This window comes from Rhea pennata, chromosome 12 (genome assembly GCF_028389875.1).
Source record: "Rhea pennata isolate bPtePen1 chromosome 12, bPtePen1.pri, whole genome shotgun sequence".
NCBI classification, from domain to species: domain Eukaryota; kingdom Metazoa; phylum Chordata; class Aves; order Rheiformes; family Rheidae; genus Rhea; species Rhea pennata.
In genome coordinates, this window is record NC_084674.1 from 13461677 (window position 1) to 13484719 (window position 23043).

Consider the following 23043-nt stretch of genomic DNA (forward strand, 5'->3'; position numbering starts at 1 on the left):
CCCCTGTATCCTGGTCCTCGCAGACAGTGCGCGAGTGGTGGCTCCGCCCTGCGCCGGGGCTCGGTTTGGGTCGGTTCGCCTTGGCTTTAACAGGGTCCCCCCGCCCCCCCCGCAGGCGGGACGGAGCCCGGGGGCGGCTGGTGCTTGACGGGGCTTCTTAGCGGCCTGCCCGAGGGTCAGACCGCTCCTTCGGGAGGTGTGAAGCAAGCCCCCTTCGCACGGCCCTGTTGCTTGCCAGTGGTGTTTGCAGTAATTTCTTTGTACTATTTTTGTTTATTCCGTGTAGAATAACGGGCAGTTATTTATGGCTTTTTTTCCAGCAGTGCTAAAATGCTCTGTAGCGTCACTCCATGCTCCGCTGTTCTGCGGCTGCAAGGGAGGAGTGGCTGTGCGCTGAATTTCAGCAGTCTGTGACCTTTTAGTCATCTCTTGTACCTTACAGTCAGTTTTCATTCTTGAAGTAATTGTAAATGCCTGATTATCTTCTACAGAGTGAAGTTTATTTTGGTAAATGGCGTAACTCTTCTTGGAAGTATTGATGGTGACTTGTAGTTCTTCAGGAGACGACAAATCTGAGCAGGGGAAACTTTCTCATGAAGAGGATTTGGGAAAACTTGGAAAATCATGTTTTGTTACCATTTTAGAGATTGTTGGGGATGCTTGTTTAATATTTAGGCTTATTTGCTTACTATCTATTAATCTTAAGATGTTTTGAGCAGTTAGTCACAGCTGTCCACACTGATTAACAGCTAGGCAAATTTCACTACTGAGAAGCCTGGGAGAAGAAAAATCTGTGGAGAGTGGAATAGATCACATGATAATTTTCTTCCCAACATGAATGATCCTGTATGGGTAGCTGTACAGGTAGCAATTCACATACAAGCATGTCGGCTTATTTAGTTCCATAATTTAGGTTACATAATTTAGTAAAAATATTTGATTAGCCTCGTTTACAGCAATTCTTTGTATCAAGAAACGGAACTGTAACAAAAATTTAGTATGATGTTAATATTTAGTTTAAAGAAGTAGAAATTTCAATTGTCTTCGAAGGTATATGCTTAAATCTCAATAGTGGATTTATTTTTTTACTACCAGATTTAAGAAGTGAGATCTTGGTGTTCATATTTGATCTATGCTGCTGGGACTATTCAGAGCTCTTATGATTTTAATATGGTTCTGGTGGTATTCAAACTGAAGTATAGTATATCCTAGGTAATAGGATAGAGCCTTCAGTATTTAACAGTCAGTATTTAAATATTGCCAACTCTTCCAGCTTTTCAGAAATGGAAAGCCAGGCCTCCTGGATTATGATACTTAAATTCAAATTGTTTTCATCTACTTCTGAATCATGATTTCTTGAGGTTCACTATTTCAGATTTTCCTTACTATCAGGAGGCTAATGCCTTTTTTTTTCTTTTCTTTTTTTTTTTTTTTTACTTTTTTCAGGAATCTGATTTTTGTCATTACAGATTTTCTGTAAACAAAGCTTTTAAGTAGAATCTGAGTGCAAAGTACTGTATCTTCCCATGTCTACTCTGCACCTCTGCTCTTTACAATACTCATCTTCTGAAATTCAGTCCTGAGAGATCTGTAGATGTGAGGTAACCTGTAGAAAAGCTAGAGACAAGAGGACTGTAGGGAAGGAAGCAGGATGTGAGGAATCAGAAGCAGGGATGAAAGCGGAAGGCTCTGTGGTAGCAATCTCTTTTGTATTGCCTTCATCCACGTGCAACTTTTACTGCAGAAGTTACAGGTGTGAAAACATGCTGTTGCATGCTCTTATTTAATGCTCTGTTTTCCCTCCTTTGAAGGTTGAGCTGGTTGGCTCCCCCTTGAGTGTCCCCATCTTATGGGGTTGCTGTCTGCTCTGGCTGGGAAGCACCAACTTCAGTCTCAAGTCTCTCACGAGACAACTAGCCTTTCGGCTCCCCCTCAGGAGCACCTCAGCAGCTCCCCGTGGGAAGCGAATGGTCTTTTCTCATCTCAGGTCTTCTCTTCCAGAGGACCTTTCTCTCAGTGGTCTCCCAAGCTCTCCTCTAGTAGCAGTACCATCTTCTCTAACCTATGCTTCCAGAATGCTGTAGGGGTTAATTCTTACACTGTAACAAGGGTGATACACCCACTTACAGATTAGCTGAAACTATTTATTTACCATTCTTTTAACATATTTCTGTATCTAGATAATTCTTAAAGTGAATTTTTCATGGCTAAATCTGGTATTCCTACATTTTTGTCGCATTATGTGAGATAGTCCTTGACCTTGGTAAATGCTTTTCACAGCCACTTACAAGATGCTTCTGTGGAGACAACACCTTAGGTTTAAATGAATGCGGAGTATTTGAGCAGTAACCAAATGGAATAGAAAATGGAAGTCATATTTCATTCTGTGTGGCTACATTTTTCTTATAAAGCTTGTCCTTGAAAACAAAATATATCAAGTGTTAAATCAAAAGATTTTTTTTAACCTGCATGCTAAGAATTGGAAATGTTGTAGACAGTTCCACCCAAGATGCTTTCTTAAAATTCTGTCTGGAAGGTGATAGTCAAGGTTGGAATGGAATAAATGACAGGCACTTGACTTATGTGGTGGTTCTTACTTGAATTTAAACCATAACGGGTTTAATTTCCAGTCACAGATTTTTGTATCTGATGTTGCAGGAAGGTGTTAAGTTATTGTGGGTAGCTATACAGCTTGGTATGTCCTATGTATTTCATTTATTTGCACTATTCTTGTGAACAGCAGGTCCAGAACTTTTTTTAATAGTATATTTTAGCAATTTCAGAACTTTCCCCAGGTGGTAGCAGGTTGATTATCATGTAACAAGCAGTGCAATAAACACTGTACTGATAGCGTTTTGTGGTGTTTGCTAAACAGAGAAAACAAACTTGAATAACTGAATTTTGATGATAGATTCTTTAGCTTGTCACGACAGGAGGCCCCTGCATCAGCCTTATGTTTCCTTTCTGCACGTAAGGAATGCCTGCAAAATGCAACACAGCTATCCGTATTATTGCTGTACTGGTTTAGAGTGGTATGTTTGGTAGGTTTGTTGAAATTCCACACTGAGGTGAAGTAGCCTCTGTCCCAGTGCTATGGGTGTTCTTAAACTTCTGGGTTTGTTCAGTCTCAGGTCTCTGAGCTTCAGCCGAGCTGATGCTAGTGACTCTCATCAGGGTAAAAACAAGACTTGCTTTTACCTGCGCTTATCACAGCCCCGTGCGTGCAGTAGGGTCCTGAATGGCTTTTCAAATGAGTTCAGTAGCAGGGGATGCCTGCAGAGAGGTTAGATGAGTTAATCTTCCCAAAGAAATTCAATCCTCGTATTTCATTTTAAGACCACTTTGCGTAGCAAAGTAGTTCAAGCAGGAGCAGATTTTTTCCTTGCTGCTGGTTAATTTCATGCCCCCGCAAGGGTCGGCGCACTAAGGCTGGGGAACGCGGTACCTCGCCGTCGCGTCCTGCGCCAGCCTCGCGCGCAGGCGGGGAGGCCCGCCGCCGAGTTCACTTTAGGCAAGCTCGTTTCAGATGCCCTTTATCTGCCTGATTTTGAGATGGGTTCCCAAAGAACTTCTTGGAGGAAAGAGGGGGGAAAAAAAAGGGTTCCCCCCCCCCCATGAAGTTATGAAGTTCAAAGGACAGAGTAGCCTTATAGGGTTTTAATTGGAAAGCAGCTGCTTGACCCTGGTTGTCTAAACCTGGGGGGGGGGGGGTTTCTGACAAACTCGTGGTTTTGTAATCCTTATGGCTGTCTGAACCTTCGACCTCTCTGCTTTATGGCCAGAGCTTCGTTGTCACTGTTGGTCCCTGCAGTTCCTTTCAAAGCAGACTGCCTTGTGAGTGTCTGTTTCCACTTTGCCGCTGTGTCCTGTTAAGGAAGGGCATTAATTCATACCTGATATACTGAAAGGGCAAGGACTTTTGAACTTGCACAAGAGCTTGGGGAGGGGGAAATAAGCGTAGCGAAAGCATGTCTTGCTGATGCAAATGAGTACAATGAAAACAATCTTGAGAGATCAAGGGAAATGTGGGCATGCTACCAGCGTTCAAATTCAGTCAGATACAGATTATTTGTAAGATTAACATAAAAGTACCTAGTTTTGCTGAGTTTGTTGTAAGCTGTTAAGATTTAACTCAGGGTTAGTTTTTTCATTGCCTCAGTATGAACTTTGCTTGTTGACAACTTTGAAGATATGACTGTCCCCCACCCCGATCCCAGGTGAATGGACAAGCAGAGTTTTGCTAGACCTTTCTTCATTAAAGACTTCATTTTTGATCCTGGTATTGACTCCTGTCACTTCATATGACAGGAGTGAGTCTGTAGGGTTTGGTGGTAGTATTCACAACCTCTTGTCAATGGGAAGCCAAGACCGGAAGGACTTTTTGTCACTGATGTCTGCCTGTTGTTAGAGGAAGAAGGAACACTGATCCGCTTTGAGAATCAGTTGTGCTTCCTCAAGATAAAAGTTCCTGGAGCCAGTGACCATTAGTGGATGGGTTTTAGAAGAACAGTGGGGAAATAAAGGGGTTAGAGTAGTTTCAGCAGGTATCTGATTCCTGCTTGTAGTGGGCTATATTCCTTTTAATGCGTATAGTAAAACAAATCAAAGTAGCATTAGAATATGTAGAGATGGTGTAAGTTCATTTGTGTAGGCTGTAATTGCTTTAGTACTTTTAATCCTTCGTTTACTGGTGAACGAGGTGCCGCCATGAGTTCTGTTGTGCCTGAAGGGACTGTTTGCGTGGTGGTGTGTACCTGCCCGGCTGCCAAGGGCAGTGTCTGTTCTGTAGAAACACTTTGAAATGCACCTTTCTAAAGGGCTGTCTTAAAAGTCGCGGTGGCCTGCGCTCGGTTGGTCAGTGACAGCATTCTGCTGCATGAACGCATGAATAAAACTTGTGGAGGCCTTTGGCCTCTGAGTGAGCAGGGCTGAGGGAGATGTGTTCGGGAGGGAAGAGTGCCTTGTGGGGGTCGGTAGGTGCCCTTGTGATCAGAGAGGTGACTGGAGAGCTTTGAGGACTGCCTTGCTGCCGGCTTGAAGTGAGGATAACTTAATAATGAACCTCATTTTGATTAAAAAATGTATTAAACTGTAACTCCCATGTAATGTACTTTATATTCTCGAGCTGTTATTTAGCAGTTGATGTTACTGAAATACTCTTGAGCCAAGAGTTCAGCATTTCCAACTAGTACTGGTATGCATGCTTGTTTAAACACTATTAAATTTGTGTTTATTGTTCTTGTAAATTGCTGACATTGCCGTGTATTAAAACATTAAAATAAACTTTATTTCTGTAAATGAAATCTCTTTTCTCTTGAAACTGAAACAGTGTCTTTTTTTTAATCACTTTAAGGAATTTTGCTGGTGCCTAATGCTTGTCTGACAACTTAAAGGAGTGTTTTTATTGATGTTTTCAAATTAAAGCCATTTTTTTGACTGAAGGGCTATGTGTAAAGAAGATGCAGCTGGTTTAAAAATAATAAAAAAAATTACTGCTTTAAAAATAAATTCTTCCCCTCTCCCTGAAGTTCCCCAAAGGAATTTTTCTCTGGGATAGTGCAGTGCGCAAGAGGGCAGTGTTTGCTTACAATGTAGGATCTTAATGATAAATATGTAGGGTAACAGGTCAGCCTGGATGGAGTGACCTTACTTTAAAATGAAACAAAATTAAGTAGCAGATTTGGAACTGAACTGTGGCTTATCTTCCTCATTCCCAAAGAAAACTAACTCTGGTTTAAAGAAGTTCATTTTGGCTGTTTCGATGGTGGTCCTTTATACTTTAAGCAATTAAAAAGTATAGCCTGTTCATAATGTGCGTTACATGACAGACAAGTAATGCAGATGAGGTAAAATAACTGGCTTTCAAGTAAGTCACATGTGAGGGGAACGACTCTACATCCACATAGACTGGGTCATTTTTTTTTATCTTACATTTATGGAAAGATAATCTAATTTAAAGCAATTGGAGAGGTGGGAACAATGGTATTCTGTGTGCACATAACAATTTCACATTTCTATCTTCCCTTCCTCCCCAGGTCATTTAACAATTTAGTAACCGCAAGGTAGTTGTAGTGAATCCTTTCTGAACTGTTCCTGTGCTATATAAAGCTTCCTGTGTAAGACTGCAGTAGAATTAAACTTCTTTTTAGGTGTGTGTACTGGGTTACTTTAACATAGTGATTTTTCACATGGAGTTTTTACCTATATGTATCATAATTTTCAGTCGAACACTTATTCCCCCCCCCCCCTTTAGACATTACTTTCCATTTCTGTGTGTATTATCACTTTTGGTAATGGTGTAGTAGTGAGACTAGTCTACTTGGCTGTTATTATCTATTTTGTGCCCTCTTCTGATTCTTCTTTTTTTATTTTTTTTTTGACTTGAAGCTGATTTTTCCCATTAGAATAACAGGTTCAACAGGCTCCTAAGCTATGCAATAACCTTTAAGTAATATTGGATGACAAACACAGAAGTGTATTCCTTTCCTTCTTATGGGTGGAAAAATTTAAAAGGAGCAAGGAAATCATCTCCTGATCTCAAAATCGATACTGAATAATAACTTCCTAAGTAGAAGTAGGAAAGAGTTAAGCCAGAAACATACTGTTTGCAGTGCTTGTGTTTTTTTTAAAAAAGTGTATATCTTGGTTTTGAAGATGCAGTTTATAATTTAATTCTCCATCTTAAATATAGATTGAAAACCAGAGCTTTATTGAACAGTTTCTTTGTTTGAATGTTAGATTGTCCATTGCTAATGTAAAGCAACTTTTCTATGAAGCTTTTGAGTGCTTGTGTGCATACTTGCTTATATAAAGCAAAATTGTACTAATTCACATTTCATTATTTGAAACAAACTTGACAGCTTCTCAAGAAAACATAATAACTATAGGCTGTTATGGTGCTGAGCAAGTCTGTTGTTTGATCATTCTTCCTATTGATTTAAAAACAGAATATCTTTGTTCCATCATACTGTGTATTAGCATTCATCAAATAACTACATGGCCTTTCATTTCAGTTTTGCTTCATGTTTCTTCTTGCTTGAAATTTTTCAAGCTATTTGGGAGAGTGGTTGAGTTTTATTAATCAGTTTTTAGATGTTTTAAATATAGGCTAATATTGTGAAGTCTTATACTAGATTTTTATAAAGGTATAACTTAAGGATATGAAGCATGTTTATTTTGACCAGTGTAATTTTTAATTATAAATTTCAATGACATTTTTCAAAGTAGTATTTTTACTTACAATGGATGTGTTTGCTTGCTATATGGTTCAATTTAGCAATTCAGTGATCTACTAATCATCAAACCTTTATTAAAAGGTTCTACTGTATTTGTTCTACTGCTTGATTTAGGAGCTGCCTTCAATTAGTAGATGCTAGATATAAGTTGGATTGTACATTGCTTGGTATAGAATGCAACTTTTAAAGGAAAAACAACTAGTTTAACCAGATGGGGCTGTGAACTTTGTTTCCTAATTATGTCTGTTCTTGTTGTTTATACCAGAAATAACCATGTATGTTCTTGGAGGACTGCTACAAAGTGCCTAAAAAAAAAAAAAAAAACGCAGATGGAAAAATCAAGGGTGTAATTCCAGAGAAGATGTATGACAAATCTTCCAGCTAAGAAAGCAAACCAAACCTCTGTGTTTCCATTGTTCATAGGTGGAATAAAAAGTTGTTTGAGTGTGACAGCTAGTTGTTTTCTATCCTGGAACTGTTTGGTTGGCCTGGCAAGCTAGAGAGCAAGGACAGATGTTACTTGATGGTAATTTCCAGCTGGATTCGTGCATGCATTTTATTCTGCGGGTCACAGCTCATAATGGAGCAAAATTGAGTGAGAATTCCAGCAAAGAAAGGCTTGAACAGCTCATATGATAGCTATGATTGCAAAGATACTGGCTGTTCTGTGAGAAAATATTCTCAATACTATCTGTAAAATTCAGATTAAATAGCCATTCTGAAGTGCTTCCTTTAAACTGTTTGATTCCATAAGCATTGCAGGCTAAGTAAATACCAGTAATTCTTATTTCCCATCTCCTTATCAGTTATTCCACCGAAATGTTTATGCACAGCCTATCTAATCTCTTGAAGTGAACATGAAATGGTTAGTGTTGGCTTCCAATTTGAATTAAGATCTTTTTCAAGCCTAAGCTGATTAATTCTATATTAGATTGTGTAATTATCAGCATTACCAGCAGCAGAGGTGGTTGCAACCAGACAAATATGTATGTTGAATATGACAGTAGAATGTGAATAGTAGAAGAAAAGAAAATAGAATAAAGAGTTTAAACAAAAATGAGTCATATTCAGCAGCATCCCGGGGGTAAAGGATGGCATGGGGACTTAAAAACCCCACAGAGTCACAGATGGTTGAGGTTGGAAGGGAACTCTGCAGATCATCTAGTCTAACCCCGTTACAGGGTCACCTAGAGCATGTTGCACTGGATCGTGTCCAGGCAGGTTTGGAATATCTCGGAGAAGGAGACTCCACAACCTCTCTGGGCAACCTGCTCCAGCACTGCGTCACTCACAGTGAAGTTTTTCCTCATATTCAGGTGGAACTTCCCGTGTTTCAGTTTGTGCCCGTTGCTTCTTTGTCCTGTTCCTGGGCACCACTGCAAAGAGTCTGGCCCCATCCTCTTGATACCCTCCCTTAAGGTATTTGTAGATGCTGATAAGATTCCCCCCTCAGTTTTCCGTTCTCCAGGCTGAACAGGCCCAGCTCTTGCAGCCTTTCCTCGTAGGGGAGATGCTCCAGTCCTCTGATCATCTTCGTAGTCCTATGCTACAAAGCCCTATGCTCTCCAGTAGTTCCTTGACTCTTGTACTGGGGAGCCCAGTACAAATCAAAGTTTGGATTTTGGAATTTTAGCAGAAGTTGACCCAGGTAAGAATCAGTGCCTCTCACCCCTGCCCCTCCAAGAGAAGATTCGGAGAAAAGACGATTCATTTGGGTTTACTGTTTAGCATGTTTAAAAATTTCGTATTTTTCTTCAGTTTGTACTGCTGTAGAAGAATCATGAGGGTTGTTTTGTCCACTGCTGACTTGCTTTCTCCAAAGTACCAGAAAAGTTGATTTAATCCAATCCCCCTGTAGCACTTTGTCTTCTCTGCCAAAGCTTTCCTTTGTCTTATTTGGGGCCCAATATATGATTGACATATAATAATAGGTGGTACTCTCAGATATCAAGCCTTATTTTTAAATAGAAAGCTTTGCCTTGATTTGTTGTGCAAAGTTTCAACTGTCTTTTATTTCCATTAAATGTGTTGTAGAGCAGGTGGCGTATTTTAATGGAGATGATTCCTGCCTATGTAAAATTTGAAATGTCCTTTGAGAACTTGTTGGATAAGGAGAGCTGTAGAAATGTTTGAGAGTTGTTGATAGAGCTATCCAATTATATTAACCAGGGTAGGCAAGGGAAAATGTCTTTTGTCCCAGACATTTATTCATGACTAAATCTACTTTTGTTAAATTAAACACTTTCTTTCCAGCATTATTGCTTTGGAGAAGAAACTTTCCAAAGTATGTGAAAGCTGCAATTCAGAGAAAGAAACAAAATTATTGTATTTCTCTTTTTGGGGATCAAGAAGAGGGGGAGGGAAAATGGATTCCTTGTATTTGACTGTGCTGTTGGATAAAAGACAAAGCTCGGTCTTTCTTGCTGACTAATGTCATCATCAAGGCATGTTTTTCTCCCACGGAGCAATTTTGTCTCCATTGAGACCCCCACAGCCATTGGCAAGACCATGGCCTGAGATTAAATCTCATGCTTGGGTGAAATTCTAATGACTGTAATTGTTTCCTCTTTTCAAGTCTGTGGTCCCTTCATCAAAGAGTGGTGCGGAAATTATGCAGTTATGTTGTGAAAAGGGAGGTCATGATTACCTGAACCTGCGGTTGACTTTGGGGGGATTCTGTGTCGTGTTCTGGCAGTGGTTATCCACTCTGACATTCCAGTATGTGATATGATTTAAAATGTGGCTTAGAGTATATACGTGGCGTGCCACAGTCCTCTCTGGGGTTTGTGTGGCTCTTGCTAGGCTACTGCCCACTGTTGGATGGTTGTTACCACTCTGCCGGGAGGGTGGTGGCGGCTCTGCTATATCAGCCATCTCCACTGGAATAAGACTCATGGAAAAGATGTGAATGTGGGTCAGAGTAGGTTGCTGTGAGTGGTCTGTTGCAAAAGACAGAGTCCAAGCTGGTGCAGTTGTGAAACAGTGTATAGCAGGTGCTGGACTTGCATCTCCCCTAGGTTGTAAAGGGCCAGGAACTTACTGGCAAGCGTTGGTTTGCTAACTCACTCATACATGTCAGCATTTACTGAAAGCTTCCAACATCTTGAAGAATTGCACCATGGTAGTGTTAGATGTGGAGACACTGAGTATAAGTATGTGTGAATGTGAATATGAAAATACTGTGCAGTTTTCTAGAGGTAATTTGCCTGAGCCTGCAGATTTGGTAGCAATTGAAGGCTCTCTACTTAACGAGATGCTAAATTTCTGCCTCTGACTGCATACCACTTCATGTTATGCCTGCTGTGGAAACTTGTTTTCCTGACTTCTGTGTTTAAATAATTCTGTTATGTTTTTGCATTGAATTACTTAGTCTGCATCCTAGTGATGCAGAGAAACAGTTTGATTATACATTGAAATATATACATGCATCTATTCTGCTATGTGTTGGAAAAATTCAGATGAGTAGTTTGGGTTATTTGACTTTATCATGCAGCTCTACATGTATGTAACTTTGGAACCGTACTCCTACTCAAAATTCTTTGGTTTATCGAAAAATCATATGATGTGCATTAGAGGACAAAATTTTTGGAGTTTAAATTGTAATAATTTATGAAATGTCCTTTAAAGACAGTTGAAGACTTGACGGAGAGGCATTTCAGTAGAGGATAAGGGAAAACGTCAAACCTGATATATCATGTTAACGATCTAGACTGCAGTTAGAAAAAAATCCCTCAAAACATCAAGTTATTTTTAAAAGCACTTAGCATCAGCATCTTTCCCTGACTAACTTGTCTCTTTGTGGCTCAGTTATATAATGAATATTCAATTAAGAGTATTCAAAAGCAAAACAAAAAATCCCGAGCGTTAACAGTGCTGTTCACCTATATGACTAGCTTTTGACATATAGAATGGAGACTTTGGCCTGTATCTGACAATATTATAACTTTGGAATAGTGTTATCAAAAATGGCTTATCTCCTTTTCTCCTTCCCTGTGTCAAAAATTTAGAGTGTCAAAAGCAGTTTTTTTCATGCAAAATAACATAGGGGTGCCTGTATTTGTGTACACCCACTCTAGAAATTGAAATAATTCTTGCGTCTTCATTTTTGAGTACAGCATAATAACAGTTTTGCTGAACATTAAAAAATAATGAATGGGGCATCCTGAAGGCTGGAGTTTAAAGAAATATTTTTCGTACTTTTAGTTTGCTTGCTTTGTGTTAGATTTTTTTTTTTTTTTAAACCTTGCGGTAGGGACAAATATACACATTCCCTTCCTCCTGATTTGTCCCAAAGCAGACTGTCTGCCCTGTGAATGAGCAACGTGAGTTTGTGTTAACAGGATATAAAGCTGGGGTCTGGTATGCAATTAAAAAAACCAAAATCCTTTAGGTTTCAGATACAGAGTACAGTATGGACATGATAAAAGCAGCCAAGGTCAGCTCAGCTGGAATAGTAGAGCCATGACAACCTGTCAGATGCTGGGGAGCGTTGTACGGTGACAGACCTCATTGAAATGCAGGATACTTGGGTGGTAGCCTATAGATGGCAAATGCTGATTTGTAGTAGGTGAGAAAAATAGCCTATCTGTCTGTTTTTCCAAAATCAAGTATATTCTGGAAAGTGAGGTTTGCTGCTGAATAGTAATCACTATTAAAAGTATTTTAAAAGCTGTTGTAATATCTCTTTCTAACTCTGTTAGTTCCCAGCCACCAAAAATTGAGCTTTGACAACCTTTGAGCATGTCACCAAGCCTGTATTCTTGCTAGGTGACTTCAGCATTTCATTAAGAAGTGATTAATACTCTTTAATTATACAGTAGTGATGCATATACAGTTAGAGATGCTGTTGCTTTATTGAATTTGGCCTGTGACTAGCAATTTCAGCGGATTTTTTCTTGGCTGGAGTTTGTTGCCATGCAAGAATATTCAAATAAGTAGCAGAGAGGAGATGATAGTCTTGGCATTGTTTGTAATGATAATATTGCCTGTCCTTTTGGAGGAAAATGAAAAACATCACACTTTTTTTTTTTTTTTTTTTTTTTTTTTTTTTTTTTTTTTTTTTTTCTTTAGAACTTCCAGAAAATTTATTCTGAGATCCATGTGCAGACTTTGCTTTTGGCAGCTGAATGTCACCGGTACGTTGTATACCTCTCTTAGATGGAGGAGAATAAACCTTACAGCAGGTTGATCTTGAAACTTGCAGTTGGAACTGGCTTTTCTCCTCTATTCATATTTCAGGCAGTTCCACATGTGAATTAAAATCCCATTTGGGAGGGACAATGCAGTAGGAAAGGAGGTTGAAGAACAGTTTCCTAATATTTACATTGTGGTGGTCTTATCTGTGTGAGTATTAGAAAGATGAGAAGAGAAAAGGTTCTCAACATCGCTAAAAGCTGGCCTGGTCTACTTTGTCGTGGCTGGGTGAAGATCGAGTTTAGGCGGGCCCTGCTGCTGTGAGGGAGAACGGCTCGTGGCAGAGAGAATGGGTTGCTGATAGCCTGCTCTTGATATACTACTATTTTTTCCCTTCCTTAATTATATAGCCAGGTTGCTTCCAGGTTTAACGGTATACAAGCTGTCGTTCTTGTTTAGTAATGCTACTGAAATGCAATAGGCTCTTTGCCTACCCAGTGGTGCTGTTGAGGGAACAGATTTCTGCTGCTGACTCTTGGAACTGAAAACTTCAACGCTTTCATTTTGCTGATAAAGCCCTTCCTAAAACTGGTGTGCTTTGGCTGCCCTGGGATGCTGTGATTTAATTTTCCTTGGATCAACAGAACTTTAAATCATCCCTTCAAGAGAAGGAGCAAAATATCTCATTATACTTTTAACTCTTATTTTTTTTACTTGCAGAGAATATTATGTAGATTTAAAACATGATGACTACTAAAAGAGCAAATATAAATGTATATATAAATATATATATTCCCTCTATAGTCTTTTAATTTCTTTTCTCCACTAACAATTACCTTGATTAACAAGAACCTCTAGAGATAAAAATGATGTATTTAAAATTGTAAATGTGTGTTAGCCTTGCTGTGTTAAGGGAGGAAAAATTAAAATCCAATTCAGGTGATTCTTTTTCATTTTTTTTTTAAAAACACTATGTAGATTGGTCATTAAAGTCTATTTCAATTTCCTTCTAGATTATTTACCTTTTTTTCTCTCTATGCTGTGTATTTCAGCATTATATTTTACAACATAGCAAGAGATTTTTTGATTTTTTTTCTCAAAAGGAGATTAACTTTATCTTTTTAAATGTATCTTATAAAGTAATTTATTGGAAATACTTTAATCCAACTGAATTTAACTTTGGGGTTTCCAGTTAGCTGTCAGTAAGAATATACTTAATAGATTTTTTTTTTTGTATTTCTCTCCCATTATTTTTACGTGATTCTTCCATAGCAGTTGTCTCTACCAGTTGTGAAGACCAGAGGGTTAGATAACAAATGAAATATATTTACTTAAGTTCACCTAATGGAATTCATATGCTGAGTCTTCTATCCTTCGTTCTATAATTCTAGTTTTTGTTGTTAGAAAGTTTAATTTAGAGTCTAATTTTCTCTTTGAATATGTGTCTAGTAGAGATGAATGTGAAACAAGACTTAACAAAATGTGAAGAGTAGCAGGTAGATGTGTAAAAAAAAATCCCACAAAGCAAAATTAGCTAAGAATGTGCTTCTGGAAAAAGGGAAGTGTATAATACTGAGATATTCTTGGTGTACTTCTGACACTGGTTTGTATTGACTCTTAGGAATTTCTTCTTAGTCACTTGAACTATGTCATGAGGGTTAAATTAGCATGTGCAGATACTTTTGCTGAATTTCTGGGCACCTCACTTTGTTTCTAGTCCAAGCTAGATTGTGATACCTGAGGGTCCATAGCTGGTACTTTTTCAATTTAACAAATGATGTTCTGAAATACTTTGGTTATGTTGCTCCATGAAAGTGTAAAGTGATAGTGCCAGATGATTAGGAGTGGCAGAGTTACTGCTTTGCACTTGATACTATTGAACAAATAAGGGGTTGAGCGTGGAGGACGAAGAGTTGGGAGACCTGTAGTACTTTCCCCTGTCGATCCTTTGTGGTCAGAAGCACAAATCTGGCCTTGCTGAAGGTTCTGATCTTGATTTGATATTTCACGTAACCAGCAGATGTTACTATTCACAAAAACCTTTGTTTACGCAACTTGCCACTACTACTTGGTAAAATGCCTATACCCCTGAGTCAACCCTTTTATTTTATTCAGCGTTGTTCATTCATCCTAGAGAAGATGGGGGAGAACTTGCTTTGAAATATTCTGAAAATCTGTAAAAATCATAACATGTTCTCTTATGTTTAAACTGTTCTGTGAAATTATAATGCAGGGAACCACTACATCTTTTGAGATTATTCAAAATACCTAATAGCAAAAGGTCTAAACCTAGCTTCCATAGTTAGTTGCTCTGTTCTCTATTCATACCAGTAACACTTTTTCAATAATAAAGTAAATCATTCAAGGTATTTTAAGAAATTTCTTAAGCTAATATTCAACCAACAAAAACTTAAGTACCTTTTTATGGTGTTTATTCTGCTGTTGAACTAAACCTTTTAAAAAGTCATCTTCATTTAAAAAGTTCACGATACCTTAACTTTTTCAGTTACAGAAGGCAGGTTCTCCTTCCCTCCTATTAGTGCTGCTTAAATTTTAAGCACTGTTACTGTCCCTTATCTTTATGTGGTTATACATCGTTAAATTCCAGCCCCTCTTAATACAGTATAAATTCCAGTCTTGGCAAGTATTGTATTTAGTTTTATTTAGTAATTAAACTCTGCATTGATTTCCTCCTTTACAATGAACATTACCTTTTTTTTATTACAGTGGAGCTTTTATTAATTATATGAATGCTGTATTATTGTGAAACACAAATGCCATACAGCCTGCGATATCTGGATTGCTTTGTAGTGTTGGCAATTTAGATAGTGTATCCAGCATAATATAGTTTGTTTTGTCCTGAAGTACTGGGATGTGAGATTTACATGACTGTTGACCCCTTGGGACTATTCTGAAATGAGGTGTATATCTTGTGAGGCAATACTAGTCAGCAAAAATTTAAATAAAAATAAATACAGTGTCAAAAGCTCTTCTATTCCTCTGGCAGAAAGTATGAAATAGTACCGTATGCTTGATAATGGTTTCCTTGGAGAAGATTCTCTGGCATAATGTGATTTAACTTAGTGAAATGACAAGCTATAAAGAATGCTTGTTATTTTCATGATTTGATACTAAATTGTTAAATGGGACCGGATGTCTACTATGGACTGAAGGCCAGAGAATTGAGTCTGAAATTAATCTCTTACGGAATTTGGGTGGTGAATCAAATCTGTCTTTTTAACAAATAGAATTTTAGTGTTTTTCAATGCTGAAAACCTTGCTAAAGCGGACTAGGAATAAACTGATACGTCACTACTTTGAGTTCAGTTTCAAGTGATGAGTTTGCAGTGGTTTTTACATGTAAAGCTTTTGGGGTAGTTTAGAATGAATTTTTAAAACCTTAGTAATAACCATGGCAACGTTAACTCATCAAATACTAACCTCTTCGTCTGAAACTTGTAGCTTGTAAGTGAACAGGGTGCCTAATATTCAGAGTTGCAGCAGGGCATATTGACTGACTGCTTGCTAGACTGGTTATGAAAGTTTGGGTTCTCCAAAACACTTTTGTCACCTTAGCTCTGTTTATCTGTGTGCAGTGCAGAGAATGAAAGGGAAAGTATCGTTTTTGCAGAGCTGGCATTCTTCATTTAACTGTTTTGGAACTGGTTTTAGAAAGTTTTTTTTCTTTTCCTGTGCCATACTGCTCTAGCTGCATAGTAATGCAGCTATATGCCAAGTTCTATTTCAAGAACTTGGCACAGAACTTGGCATAAAAACTGAGATTGTAGAGCACACATGCTGCATATATGTTTATTTTCATTCTTGATCCACCACTGCTGCTCTTGTGAGGGATACAGTTCATGTTGCTATTTGGAGATAGTGAAGGTTGGGGAGTTTAGCTTTAAATTGTGTATCATGAAGTTGTAAAATTGTATATCGTAAAGTTGAACAGATTTTTCAGTTCTCATATGAATGGAGTTGTATATTGATGTGTAGGACAGAGTAATAGATATATTTTCCTTAGTTTTCTTATATAAATAATAAAAAACCTTGGCTATCCATTTACTAGCAAGTTGCAGCAGGATTATTAGCACTTTGGTCTTCTGCAACAGATTTGCTTCAAAATTTGGTTTGACCATACTCCAAAGTACAGAAGACTTTGGAATATAATTCTGGTAACTTGAGGTAACCTTTTTTCCTTTCTGCTCAGATTTCCTACTTAGATGTCTGTGCTCAACAGAGAAGCCAAAGCTGTATCTAAACATGTGGGAGAGTTAATCATATGTAGAGGATGTAAACCGAAGCAGGCATGTTTTACTCGCCAGTACTTGTAGTGGGTCTCTTTATGCCTTGGTTTCTCCCTCCGTTTGATTCTGAATTTTTGATGAAGCTTGCCTTCATGATTGAAACACTTTGGACCCGTCGTTATCCATAGCGATCTGTCAGTGCAGGTGATCGAGTGCTAAACACTCAGCTCTGTTGTACCTCTGTTGCAAGCGCGCAAGCGACTCGATCCATAGCGTTCACCTCGTGGGCAAGTTGTCCTGGCTCCTGGTCAAGGCTGGGCTTCCCTTTCTTGACCCTTTGTACTTGGTACAGTATCGGCCTCCCGACGGGCTCCGTGGCCGTTGCGTGGAATGCGTGTCTAATGCCTTCCACTCGGCCCGTCAGTATCGTTCTATAATGTTAGATTTAATTGGCTGTTTTTAAACTTTCATGTACAATTTGGTTGTACACGGTAAATTACCACCCTCTTTGCATTTTCCTAAGAGCAAGAAACTAGAGTCCAGACTCTGAGCTTTCCCTTGCTGGCTTTTACTGTTGCCCTTGAGCTCTTTTAGAGACAGCAGTGGTGGGTAATGTTTCTGTCAGAGGACAGACTTTTACTAGTGTTTTTTTTTTTTTTTTTCTTAGCTCCCAAAGATTGAAAGATTGTACTCCTTAAACTTCACATTGTATTTTTGTGCTGACTTCTGCATTTGAAATTTTAAAAAGAACTATTTTTCTTCTGCCAAAGAAGCATCTCCAGATTAAGAACTGTTGCCTTAACCCTACCTAGTGTGACTGGGTATCCAGTGGTATTCTCCAAGTGGTTTTGTTTTATATTCAGATATCTTTTAATTGTAGGTGTTTGTACAAGAGTTCCAGGACAGTATTTCATATTACCAAGGTTTGTTTTTACTCTGGGCACTTTTATGTGTGGTACTGAAGTGACAGAACTTCTAGCAAGGCTGGAATGTTAGTCTTGACTATTATATTGATTTGACTTGCATGTAAATACTTGATTTGAACATCAGCAGAAACTTTTTGAGAAAGAGGAGTAGCTTAGTTCTGAGGGGAAAAAGAAGTTGGCAGTATTAAATGCGAAACAAACTTCGGAGTTCAGGCTCAAAACAGTGATGAGTCTCTTGTTCATGCTTGGTTTGGCTAGAGTAAAACAAAGCCTGCCTTTATCCTCCATAGCAGGCTCATGAGCTCATGTTTCGGCTCCCCCCCCCCACTTCTGACATGGACTCCTGACTTTTTTTTTTCCCCCTTTGCCAGACAGACAGTAACTCTACACAATATTTTTAATCTCAACAAGACGTCTAGTGGCTGAAGATGCAGAAGTGTTGCATCAACAGAGAAGGGATGATGGTCTTTAGTCATAGTTAGAGCTTTGCAGGTCTGACATTCCTGGCCAGAGAACCGCGTCCTGTGGCTGCTGATCCTTCCCCGGCACAGCATGCCTGCTTCAGGCAGGAGACTACCTTTCACTGACTCCTGTGGTGTGTCTCCCTGCGCCTAATTTCAGGCATCCCCCAAAGTTATGACTAGGAGTCTCAGTTTGAAATGAAAGAGCTTGTTGTCGTGTTCAATTATCTCCTTTCTGTCCATATTTAAAGCAATGCTGGTAGGTAAAAAAAATGATACAGTAAAATTACTCTGTTATAACATCTTAGGCTAATAAAACTGAAATGCTGATCTGAATATTTTCATATTTTTGTTATGCTGGATGTTTGTTGTCAGTTGTTAACCTGGCAGTGGAATTGGGCTCACTGCATTCAACTTCAGTGGATTCCAGAGTGCTAGTTTGAGCTAATTCACCAAAATGTATTCACTGAAATAAGTTGTCATAAATATTTTCCACTTGGGTATTAAAAATTGCCCTTTATATAGAGTGCATTTTATGGATTTCTTTTAAAGGAATTTAAATTCGTAGTAATCATGGATATTGAGTAGCCATCAGGATCTTCTATTCTAAGTTATGAGGTAACAACTGTTTATGAAACCAAACACAAACATTTCCAAACTTTTTAATATTGTAGGGCAATGCTTAAAGCAAGTGATTTTGTGTATGGCATGACTGTAAAGAGATGAATGGAGCTCATGAACCTTTTTTGTTCCCTAAAAGTACATACTTTCTTCAGTTTCGGATTTAAGAGCTTTCATTGGGTCCACTGAACTTCTTGAATCCATATAAAAAAATCTGCCTCAATCGTGTAATTTAGTCTTACAGTGTATTTTATTGTGCAAATAAACTATCAGAAATTGATTTATAAGATGCTTGTGTTTAACAGACGTGCCCATTTGTTACGTTTGAGTGTTACTGTAGCAGCCTGTATTCCTTCCGAGCCCCTTGGTCGGGTCTGTTAGGCTGTTCGTCAGGTACTTCTTCCAGCCCTGATGTCCCCAGTTTAGTAGAGGCAAGGTGGGGTAATGTGTTGATTTCTACCTGAATGCATCATTAAACATTACAAGAGGGCAAATTAGGGCATGGGGTTGGTGTCTTTTTCTTTTTTTTTTTTCTTTTTTTTTTTTTTTTCCTTTTTGTAAATCCTATTTCTGATGCAAGGGCAGTTCTGTCGCCAGCCAGTCCAGCGTGCGTAGACGCTCCCCCTGCCATAAAACAATGAGCACATTCAGGCACAACTCGTGTTTTCAGTTATTAAAAAACGGAGCCGTCTGTCTCTGCCTGTGACTTTAATCTTTAAGCCTTTATGCTCTGTACCCACCCCCTCTTTCTTTCCCCAACCTTTTGTTTGTGAAGTGCAGAGCTACAGGATATGTGGGCCTGGAGTTTCTGAACGTATTGTACGTTCCCCTGGCAATTACAGATGTTTATAAACCTGACTGATGTTATTTCAGTATTGTGGAGGGTGAAGAGAAAATTAAAGAATGCTTTTTTTTTTTTTCTTTGCCTCTAGCAGTCTCTCTTTTCTCTCCCTCCCTCCCCAATTTAATGTGAAAAATATGAGACCTGTGTGTGAATCTTCCAGTAGCTTACTATAACTCCTCTGTGGGGACAGTATATTTAATGCAGTGTTGTATACTGCGTGTAGTACTGGATTTTAGTGCAAAACTATCTCCTCGGTGTGGGGGCTATCACCTATGAGGTTCTTTGCTCCAAAGACAGAGATAAGGCAGCTTAGGACTTCCAGTGCTTTAAGAGCAGAATCCAATTTATTAATTTCCAATTGTATGTGGAAACTATTTTTTTGTTGCTTTAAAAAAAAGTTTTGTAACCTGACAAATTAGTGATTTACTTTTTGATTAGTGGCTTGCAGAACTCTTCAAGAGAAATTTTGTTCTGTAAGAGATTTGAAATTAGTTTTTCACTGGTGTTACCTGAGCTATCTAAAGCTGCAGGTGTACTGTAAGGTTCATGTCCCTGAATCTGCAGAGAGGTGGAAAGAAGAGAATCTAGTAGTGAATCTCTGATCGGGATGTTAGATCTGCATGTTTTGTTGGGATTTTTGTTTCCTGATCTTTAGGGTGGTTGACTTAAAGCACTGATGAATTTAAGGAGAGAACCGTTTAATGAAATCATGGATTTTAGGAGTCCTTGAGGCAGAACACCTTGTTTGCAGCTTGCATATCTCTGCTTGTTTTTGTTTCCTCATTTACAAGTTCAGTCACATTTCCACATATGTATTCAGGTCTCGCTCTTTGGGTCCAGCTGATGGTGGTTCTTATTTCCTATGGCTACTGCACAAAAGCTACTTCAGGTTGTTCGTAAATAAGTAATTCTCTTAAGCACCCAGAGGGAGGCAATAGATGCTCTGTAGTAACACTTCTTCAATCCTTTTGGAAAAAACAGTTGGTCTTCACACACAGTATATTCTCTTTATCTTGAGATAATCAAGAATGCAAGTTGTATATTGCTTGTGTAAGGATTTCTGAGATGCAATTTTTTTGCATTAAAATATGGGCTCTCTGATTGAATTCTATATATGATAATGTAACTTCAATGTAGTGTCTAAGAATTTTAAAAGAAATTGAAAAGATAGACTGAAATTTTAATGGAGGGCTTCATGTACAGAAAACCAAGCCATCTGCATAATATCTGTAGTTTTTCCTTCTGAGTCCAGTACTGCACATATATATTTTATATACATACTATATTATATATATAGTGTATTTAAATGCATTTAGAAATACCAGTATTTTGACTAGAAAAACCTCTATTACATTTGTGCTGATCTTGAGAAAAACATTGGGAGGGGGGAAAAGGCTAAAATCATAGTTCATTACCTGAAGCAGTGTGAGAGGAAGGGCGTTCACATGGGAACTGTTTGCTGTTTATGTGCTGTTCTCTTCTGCATCTGAAACAGCCTTAACTGTATCAACGCTGGTAGCTTGTTATTTCAGTCACCTTTAATGTACCACTTTTCTCTTCTCTATGAACTCTTCTTGTGTAACTGTTGTAACTCAGACAGCTATAAATGTATCTTACTGTAGGTTGAAGCCATAGTATCAGGAAGATGACGGTAAAACCAAGACCAGGGAAATGTCATGTCTATAGGTACTGTAGAGGCTTTCACATACTACTTATGTCTCCACTTTCCCACTCCTATGTTCATCATATTAGTGAAACATTTCAAACCTCAGGTGCAAAACTTTTGAAGACTGGGAATATTTTGTCTGATGTGAACTGAGTCTTTAGAGCAGAAGACTTGAGATCTCAGTCTATTGCAGAGCTTGGAGTAGTCTTGTTTGCAGAGTTTGGTGTCTTTGTATCCAGGCTGGGTGCTTGATTCATTCTCTGTTTTTAGCCACTCTTTTTTTTCTCTCTCTCATCTTAGAAATAGCTTCAAAGAGGATTTATCCTTAACTTCTCTTCTTCAGCCTCTCTACAGTGATGCTCTTGAGTGTCCTCTCTGGATCTTCCTGTTCGTCCTCTTTGAAAAACGGAGCAGGGCAGAATTGTCACATCTTGCAGTCACTTTTTTTTTCCCCAATGTATTTAGCATGATATGCAAAAATACTTTTTCATTCAAAAACTCAATGGGAAATTTTGTAGAGAGCACATTTAAAGCTGATATCAATCAAACTTTTTTTTTTATCTTGTCTATTCCAAACTTTTTGCTTTTCAACATTTACTATAAAGACTTTATGGACTTGCAGAGGCCATTTACGGTCAGGCATAAGTGCAATGCTACAATATGTTTAATTTTCCAGAGGAGTACAAAAACACATGTGGCCTTAATACCAAAACAAAATACCTTTGAACAAAAAGTCTGAAGCTTGAACTAATCACTCGGGAGGTCACAGGAAGACTTACCCAGAGCGCATGATAAAATCCGAGGAGTTCAAAGTGGAGTTTTACAGATACTGGCTTTTTTCTGTGTTGTACCATCCTTTTTACCTGCATCATGAACATGTAATACTGCACACTTGCTGCATAACTTGCTACTGCACTGTTTCAGAAATGTTTTGCAAACTTGGCAACTCTACACTGAAAGAACAGGACGTTACAAGGAAAACCTCTACATTTGAGACTGATGTGAATCAGTGGAATTTTCTTGTGGTGTTTGGAAGCCCAGAAATTTGACGTGACTTTTTCTTGTTGAGATGTGTTAGAGTCTGGAAGCCAGACTATGAGATTGAACACATGTACTAGGTACATGTAGCAAAAAGTTACAACCTAAATGGTAAAACCTCAGGTTTGCTGTTATCCCGTGCTTTGTTTTGCTTCCAAATGTATGAAAAAATTATTTTTTTTCCCCCTAGTATATGCCATGGGTTTCTGCCAGGGATGATGAGCTATAGAATGACATTCAGCCTAAATGTTAGGTAACTGTTATGCTAGTTTTGTGCAGTATTCTAAATATTTGACTTTCCAGCTTTATTGATATCTGCATTTGCAGGTATTCACATATGTGAGTGACACTAAGAAGTTAATGTTTGCTAATTCACAATTTATGCACTTTCGACTTCAAGCCAAGAAAATGTAGCTGAAATACCACGGTGTTGAGTAATCCAGCAAATGCTAACTTTTTGTGGCAGTCATCTGCGTCTACTCAGGATGATTGTTACTTTTTCAAGGTACGCAGGATTTTTTTTTTTCTTTTTAAACCCCTTCGGTAGTTAACGCTCTTGGCCTTAAAATAAGCTGAGGTCTTTTCTGGGATACTGTTCAGTTTGTCTATCTTGCCAGTATTGAAATTTAGATCTATTAATAGGTAATTTTACGGAAAAGGACTGCTATATATAGAAGGGTGATGCCTTTTCTCACATGGCTTTTGCTTCCATTTTACACATGCTACGTATAATATGACATTTCTTTCTACGAGGCAGAATCACTTTTCTAGAAACAGTGAAGGGATAGCATTGCCATTTGTTGCAATTTTCTGGTTTTCTCTAACCCTTGAAATATTTTGAGCAACAGGAAGTGAAATGCCAGATACAACTG

The 23043-nt window shown here is 38.4% G+C and overlaps 1 protein-coding gene across 2 annotated transcripts in view; it reads left to right on the forward strand.

Annotated features, from left to right (window-relative positions):
• EEFSEC (eukaryotic elongation factor, selenocysteine-tRNA specific) overlaps positions 1 to 23043 on the forward strand; it is a 134039-nt gene that overhangs the window by 5317 nt on the left and 105679 nt on the right. The window lies entirely within an intron of this gene.